This window comes from Nanorana parkeri, unplaced genomic scaffold (genome assembly GCF_000935625.1).
Source record: "Nanorana parkeri isolate BGI_ZX_2015 unplaced genomic scaffold, ASM93562v1 scaffold460, whole genome shotgun sequence".
Taxonomy (NCBI): Eukaryota; Metazoa; Chordata; class Amphibia; order Anura; family Dicroglossidae; genus Nanorana; species Nanorana parkeri.
The window spans coordinates 692389-700977 of NW_017306728.1; the positions used below are offsets into that span (position 1 = coordinate 692389).

The following is an 8589-nucleotide window of genomic DNA, read 5'->3' on the forward strand; positions in this document are numbered from 1 at the left end:
GAAAACTGCAGCCGCTTCTGCAGCGGTTGCTCTCTTTGGCCACGATGAAGGGAAGACGGCCAAACTGATTCTTCTCTGCGGCCGCTGCAGCTACAGAGCGGCCGAGGAGAAGAATCAGTTCGGCTTTCTGACGTCTAAACTCTCCCGGACGCTCCGGGTGTCTCACGATATTGGATAGCGGCTCCCGGCCGCCTGGGAGAGAAGCTTTCTCAGAGTAAACCTTTCACTGCTTTTTTTTTTTTTCCCCCTTCGGACATCGGAGCAGCCGCCAGTTCAGGAAAAGAAAACTGCATAGGAATGCATAGCAAGATTCCTATTGGCTATTTCACTTTGCAATAGCCAATAGCAAACTAGCTATTGCAACTGCCCACTGCTGCTGTCAATCAGCAGAGGGGGTCCTGAAGTTCTCCATCAGGTACTCTTCTAGTGATTGACAACAGTAGAGGGAGGGTGCAATAGCCAGCTTGCTATTGGATATTGCAAATTGAAATAGCCAATAGGAATCTAATTGTGCCGCCTAGGTGTGAACCTGTGCTTAGTAGCAAGGCCTGCTGAGGATGGATCAGTGTTCTCTGTAAAAACCTTTTAAAATAGGTTGCTGCTCTATAATGCAATAAAATGAATATATCATGGGGACTGTAGTGGCCATATTTCCAACATCGAGTAACACACTTCCTGCCTTACAGTGACAACACTTACTCCCTGTGCTGTATATATGCAGCAGCAGCATTGTCACCCTAGGCTGTTTCCTCCTGATATGAGTTACAAACCACTCTCCATCTAATCTCCATAACAGGAAAGAAGTATTCTGTAATTCCCCGAAGAGAGCTGGTGCGAAGTGATAACCTTGTTTGAAATTTGGCAGCTTCCACAGGTATTTTTCTGTACTTGCAGGAAATTTACTTGCCTGGAAAAAAAAATTAAAAATTTAGCCACCGCATCTATGCTGACTCCAACCGTTGTATCAGTGATTTATGGGTTTTTTTGCGGCCTTGCAGGCCAAAAGCCTTACCGCTGATGTGGAAACAAGGCTTAGCGGTTTAACTATGCATGAAACCATAGGAACTGGGGTGCTGAAAGAATGCAGCAGGTTCTATGGACTGATGAGTCCAAAATGTGAAATATTTAGCTGGCAGGAGGCAGTTTGTTCCCCGAAGGGCTGGAGAGCGGTACAATAATGAGTGTCTGCAGCAACACTGAAGCATGGTGGAGGTTCCTTGCGGGCCTGGGGTTGCATTTCTGCAAATGGAGTTGGAGATTTGGTGAGGATCAATGGTGTCCTGAGATCCTGAGATATACAAGCAGATACTTATGCATCATGCCAAACCATCAGGGAGACGTGTGATTGGCCCCACATTTATTCTGCAGCAGGACAGCGACCCCAAACATACAACCAATGTCATTAAAAGCTTTCTTCAGCATAAAGAACAAGGAGTCCTGAAAGTGATAGTTTGGCCCACACAGAGCCCTGATCTCAACATCATTGAGTCTGTGTGGGATTACATGACGAGAAAGAAGGATTTGAGGCAGCCGACATCCACACAAGATCTGTGCTTAGTTCTCCAAGATGTTTGGAACAACCTACCTGCTGAGTTCCTACAAAAACTGTGCAAGTGTACCTAGAAGAAAGCAAAGGGAGGTCACACCAAATATTGATTTGATTTGGATGTTCATTTACTTTCCAATTTGTTAAAAGATAATAAACTATTAACGCTTTTCTTTCTGAAAGCATCCTTGTTTTACAGCATTTTTCACACTCGCCTAAAACTTTTGCGCAGTGCTGTATATATTTTATTTTTATTTTTTAAAATAGTTTTTATGTGGGTGTGAATGGGAACACATAACACACACACACAATGGTGTTTTCTCAAATTTGATTTCAAGCCACGCTTTGCATGGGTTTTATTTTTTTCAAGGAGGTTATGTGTTTCCTTTCTTTGTACAAGATTGGTTCTGTTGACATGTTTAATGTCGACAAAACTGACAAATGAAAGGATTTATTTAAAAAATTTGATTTCAAAAGAGGAAATACAGTTTAACCCTTTCCCTGCCACCGACGTGTGGCATGCGGCAAAACAAAACTGTTCCCAGACTGCCAGGTCAGTATGCCATATGTTGGTGGCATTTACCGTTCTGCCATAAGCTCATGGTCACATTAGCGACCTTATGTCAGAGCCGGTCCCCTTTAACCTAATAGCTGGCAGCTGCTGATGGCAGCTATTAATCAAAATTCTGGCCGCTCCCCCCCTCCCTGCTGGCGCCACCGGCTGCCAGCGTCTGCAGCATCTTCATCTTCTGTGCCTCCATGGATCCCCACTGTTCTCCCCTGCTTGTATAGGCTGAGGCAGCAGGATCCGAAGAGAAATGGCCAGCGGAGGAGTGAGCCGCTCAATCACCATGATCGAGCGGCATTAAAGATCAGGGAGGAGAGAGCAGCCGCTGTCATCCTGTCAGTGTCAGGATGACAGCGGCTCTGTGCGTGGCCGAGCGTAGGATTGGTTAATATTTCTGATATTACCGATCCTCTGTGCAAAGTAAACACTGGAGCGATCGTCTGATCACTCCAGTGTTTGTAAATAACTGGGGACACATAGTACTATGTGTTCCCAGTTATGAATGAACAGGAAGTGTTTTACATCACTTTCTGTTCATTCCTGACTTTCTCAAGCACTCAATGTTTTACTATCTCCAGTTTCTGAATGAATGGGAAGCCTCTGCACTGAGTGAGTGCTTTCCATTCATTTAGAACACAGGCTGCAGAAAAAGAAATTGAGGACTCTGTGTCCTCAATTTCTTTTTCTATTGCAAAAGGGAAATGTCAGGGTTCTGTTTAAACCCCTGATATTTCACCGAAGCCCCCCTAGTGGAAAAATAAACAAAAAAATTTGTTAAAAAATGTAAATATTAATAAAAAAAAACACAACCCCCTCCCCCACACATAACATGCATGTGCACCATATTGTGGTGTACGCCATGCACATGCGCTGTGGTGCGTTGTTAGAACGCGTCGCAGTGCATGATTTTTTTTCTTTTTAAGATAACATTAATTTAAATGTGGTAGTGCATGACAAAGCTTTGTAACGCATTGCTGGTTGTTGTGATACTTTGTGTTGCAATTAAATGTACGCCTGTATCATTTTATCACAACACAAACACCAACACAGCACAAAAACGATTTTTTAACACAAAACACTTATTTACAGTTTTGCGTCCCTTCATTTTTTTTTTTTACTGTTTCACAAAAAGGCGCAATTTAACATTTACAAATATTTGTAATTTATTAACTCAGTGCAGTTTTATCTTTTAGATTTAGTCATAAAAATGTGTTTTTCTGTGCACCGATACTGATTTTAGTGCTTTTATCAATTGAATTGTGTATTTTTATTTGATGAACATTTGCACAATTCTCGCAGGGCCTACAAATTTAGCAGCACCATGTTTTTATTCTACCGGACCTGCGCTTTCAGAATATATATGGTTTGGCGGGGTCTTTTTACAAACGCTAGCAACGCAGCAGTTGAAAATGAAAACAATGGGAAAAATTGCAAAAATGGTGTGGCCAGCTGAGGTGTAACGTGTTCCAGAGGGCTTGGCAGCAAAAGGGTTAAGGGCTTCATTTGATAAAACTTCCCTTGCAGCATAGCCAGACGGATGCCATTCGCACGGCGCTAGCTCCCCTGAGTGGTGCTGACTAGTAATTCCTATACTCATCAGCGCCATCTAGGGGTACTATTGCTATGTGAACGGGGATGACGTTTTAAACAAAGCCCTATGCCTTTGTTCTGGTGTTTAGCTATGGTATTGATAGCGGTATTTGAAGCCATTAAAACAACAATTCTCATTAGAGGTACAATATACTTGATCATTTTTTTGTTTATTCGATATGAAAATTTCCTCATGCACTTTGCTTTCCTTTTTTGATTTCTCTCCATATTTACAAATCTCGGCAGGATTTAATGAGCCATATCCATACATGTTTTACTTTATAAGTGTATGTCATGATAGTTCATGAACGTAACCCATGACATCTGGTAACCTGTCTTCCCTTGAACCCCTCTCTGTTCTCCTGTTGTAACAGATGGCAGTATCTATAAAGAGATAGCGTTTGAGCGGGTTACATCGCAGGGCACCTTCTTGTTTCCCACACTTTTTGCCTAATTATCCAGCACAGCAGCTGAAAACTTTCAAACAGGAAGCTGTTTACAGATAACACTTGTGACTCCTTGAGCTGGAGAACTGAAGGCATCTTTTTCAATTAAGATCTGTCAGGCTTTTGTAAACAGCGGCTATGAGGTCCTTAGACATTGCAAGTCAGAGGACAGTTCCAACTCCAAGCCTCGGGGGAAATACAAGGTAATGAAACTTTTCACTAACTTCTTTTCATCTTTCCTCAGTTTTTCTAACAGCAGGAATAGTGACAATAGTTTTGGTGTTGCTAGGCCATCAGATATAATATGGACAAAAGTTTATTGACGTCCGCCCATCACACTTATTATTATTATTATTATTATTACACAGGATTTATATAGCGCCAACAGTTTGCGCAGCGTTTTACAATATAGGGCAGACATTACAATCACAATACAATTCAAGACAAGATGGGAAGGAGGGCCCTGCCCCTGAGGGCTTACAATCTAAAAGGGAGGGGGAAGTGATACATGAGGAGGGTGCTTTGTGGGGATGAATTGTTTGAGAACGTGATGGTTATAGGAGCTTGTTGGGAATCACATTTTAATGCCAAAGGCATTAATATGGAGTTGTCTCTCCCTTAATAGCTATAACAGCCCCCACTCTTCTGGGAAGGCTTTCCACCAGATTTTGGAATGTGTCTGTGGCAATCAGTTTCCATTCAGACAAAAGAGCATTTGTGAGGTCAGGTACTGATGTTAGATGAGAAGATCTGGCTAATAATCAGTATTCCAGTTTGTAGGATTGAGATTTAGACCTGGGTGCAGGCCATTTGAATTCCTCCACACCAGACTCATCAAACCATAGCTTTATGGACCCGGCTTTGTGCATCTAACTCAATAATTTAGAGGGCTGTCCACATACTGTTGGCCATATAGTGTCTCTGTACTGGACAAACCATGCATGAGCAGCACTGATCAGTTATCCCAAAGGATCGGCGAACTTGCAATTAAAGTGACTCTAAACTCAGGAGTTTATCAGCATGAAAAACATGCATTTCCAATGCAAGGAGGCATGTTAAAAATCTTAAAGTGACTCCGGAATTAATCTTAAAAATGCATTCAAGTACCTAAACTATTAACATAATGTATCTTATTTGTGTATCACTCGGCTGTAGATCCTCAAATCATCTCTGATTAGGTGCTGACACTGTCCTTCCTTCTGGAGGGTGGCTACTTTTGTTCTCCTCCATGATCCCTGTGTGTGTTGTAAAGTAGCCACCGCTCCAAGCTCACTCCAGTGATGGACTACAATCTCAATACAAATTAGTAAACTAAATGTGAGATTGTAGTCCATCACGGGAGCGAGCTTGGAGCGGTGGCTACTTTACAACACACTCAGGGACAATGGGGAACAAAAGTAGCCCCCCTCCAGAAGGAAGGGCAGTGCCAGCACCAATTCAGAGATGATTTGAGGATCTACAGCCCAGTGATACACAATACATCTTTGTTAATAGTTAGGCTGGGTTCACACCTAGGCGTACCGAATATGCTTGTTTGCCGCGCGTTTCTTACCACCCCTTTACCGCGATCCGCTGTAAAAAAAACGCGCGTTTCTGAGGGCTATCTGGCTGTATCCTAATGGATACACGCGGCAAATACGCCCCAAAGAAGCTCCTGGGCGTAGGGCGTTTTGCAGTGCGTTCCTACAGTTTTCACATGTTGAGCGTTTTATAGCGCGTAGGAACGCGCTGTAAATCGCCCAGGTGTGAACCAGGCCTTAGGGTACTTGAAGACATTTTTAAGTTTTAAGATCAGAGTTTAGTGTCAGGTAGCAATCCTGTTTTAAATTTGTGTACATCTGGATCATGGCTCCAGTTTTGCCCTACCTTGCTTGCTAATAACTCTATTCTCATAAACTCAAGTGTATATACTATACTTTGGCCCATGAACATTTTTTGTGTACATGTAGCTGCATTGTAATTGTAAAATGTGATTTTTTTTTTTTAAATCTACGCCAGCAAGCATACACACGTGTACTAATATCTACAAGCTCCATGCAATTAATTGAGAAAGATAACGTGGATAGAAATACAGAGTTGGACAGCGAAAATCTTAATGTTCTTCAGCATTTTGAGATTTGGCACGTTTTTGGTTTAGACAGATGAACAACTGTATTGTAAACTTTTCAAGATGAGATTTTATAATCACTATCTCTGGAGTCACACATAAAAATGTGTGCAGTTTTGTGTGTTATTATGCCATGCATTGTTGTGTGTGGATTGTGTGTTTTGATACATTCCACTACTCCCATATTGAATGTTCTTACTTAAAAAAGATAAAATCATCTGTCATCAGATATATATTGTATTAAAGCACACCACAAGTACTGCATTACCATTCATATCAGTGGGCCCTAACGTGAAGTTAAATTCCTGCAGACAGTGGGAGCGATCCATTAAAGCATTTTCAACACATTTCTGGTGTTATGGCCTTATTATAAAGTCCCGGGCCAAATTCATAAAAGCTGCACAATAGTTTTCTTGGTATTTCCAGCAAGAAACACATTTCAACAAATTCAGGTGGTTGTACACTTTTATATTATGGCGCGACAAATTCATTAAACGCTTAAAGAGTAGGGTGTTAAACCCCCTTCCTGTCCAGGCCATTTTTCAGTATTCAGCGCTGCGGTACTTTGACTGACTTTTATTCCGTCATGCAACACTGTACTGAAATTAATTTTATACCATTTTTTGGGGACCCATAGAGCTTTCTTTTGGTAGTATTTAATCATCACTGAGGTTTTTATTTTTTACTATATAACAAAAAAAGTACAAAACATTTTGGAAAAAAAAAACTGTTTCCCTATGAAATGTTATGAAACATTTATTATCACCCCAATTTCTTGGTAAAATATAAAAGATGGGGTCACGTCGGGTAAATAGACACCAAACATGTCAAGCCTTAAAATTGTGCGCCGTGCAAAATCGCCAAAAAGTATGACACCCATAATTGGCCACTTTAAAAGCTTTTACTGCTCATGAGTTTAGTGTTATCAGTGATTAATGGCTCTAGAATTATTGCTCACGCTCTGGTGTTCGCGTTGATATGTAACATGGGGACGACGACACCAGCAGCAAATACAAGCGATCAGGCATCTCTACAGACACCGGAATACTTGTATGTGAACAGGCTGTTTACATTTTTGACAGTGGAGTAATGTGTGTCTCGTGTAAGTATCATGTCTAACATTCTGTCTGGGGCAATTCTGCGACAAATTCATATACGCCTTACATGAATGAATCTAGCACACGAGAATGAAGTGTCCAAAAGACATCTTTATTGACGCATGCACATCATGTCACAAAGAAGGCAATGTCTCTGGGCCACTCAAGCCTGATGAAGGGACCCCGAGTGACCCATAAATGTTGCCTTCTTTGTGACATGATGTGCATGCGTCAATAAATACACCTTTTTAACACTTCATTCTGGTATGCTGCTGACATACCTTATCTGTTTGGACTTGAGCGGCGCCATCCACAGCCACTTCAGCACCCATTTTTTAGGGGCAGACTGGTAAGGAGTGCGGTGGCATATTTATAGGATGTTACATAAATCTGTTGCTAGTAGCGCCACTTTTTGCATGGGCAGGAGACCGATTTCCAATGGGTGTCTAGGAAAGGGACAGACAAACTGGGCACTCCAGCTGTTGTGGAAATTCAAACTTTATGAGGAATTGCCAAGACACTTACAGCCACAGGTACGGCTCCCAGTGGCAGGGGCATGACGAGATTTGTAGTTTCAACAATGCTGGACTAGGACAGTCTTTATGAATTCCAGGGAGTGTTTTATATAGCTGTTTGCCTCTCTGTTTGCCTGAGGACGGGACTGCATGGTCTCGAAACGTCGCTTAGGAGATGTGTGTTATCTCAGTCAATAAACAGCATTGACTTTAATATCATGGAGTGCGAGTGACTACTTTCATCTATCTACATTTCACGGAGGCATCTGTTGTCACTACCGCACCCACCCAGTTGGATTTGGGTTTTTGTCCGGTCAGGAGTGCGATGGGACAGGAGGATTAAGTAACCACTTGTGGTCTGAATAATAATCTAGGATTTTTCAGATGGATTCATGTAGTATATATAGTAGATATATTGTGAAGGAAGTCTCTTTAAGACAGTAAAGGGCTAAACACACCCAGCTCCAATGACTGTACAGCAGTTTGTCCATTTGAATTATTTTCAAATGTTGGCAGCTATAAAAATGATGCAATTAAATAGTTGCCGCCAACTGGCCAACGTTTGGTTTACTTTGGAGACTGCTCATTGCCTAATAAAAACTTTGTTCCTGTATTCTCTATGATAGCATGTACTGGAATCATTATAATGACTCCCCTCCCATTTGGATGGCATCTTGTTTCCTGAGCATCTGTGATATAGCATGTACCTATGGAAATAAA

At 41.7% G+C, this 8589-nt stretch overlaps 1 protein-coding gene across 1 annotated transcript in view; it reads left to right on the top strand.

The window, feature by feature from the left end:
• The first annotated feature begins 4282 nt into the window (after positions 1-4282).
• The window catches only part of COLEC11 (collectin subfamily member 11), a 22730-nt gene continuing 18423 nt past the window's right edge, over positions 4283-8589 (top strand). Inside the window, exon 1 of the mRNA XM_018560510.1 lies at positions 4283-4353. The gene's annotated coding sequence lies outside the window, so the exon portion shown is untranslated. The remainder of the gene's footprint in view (positions 4354-8589) is intronic.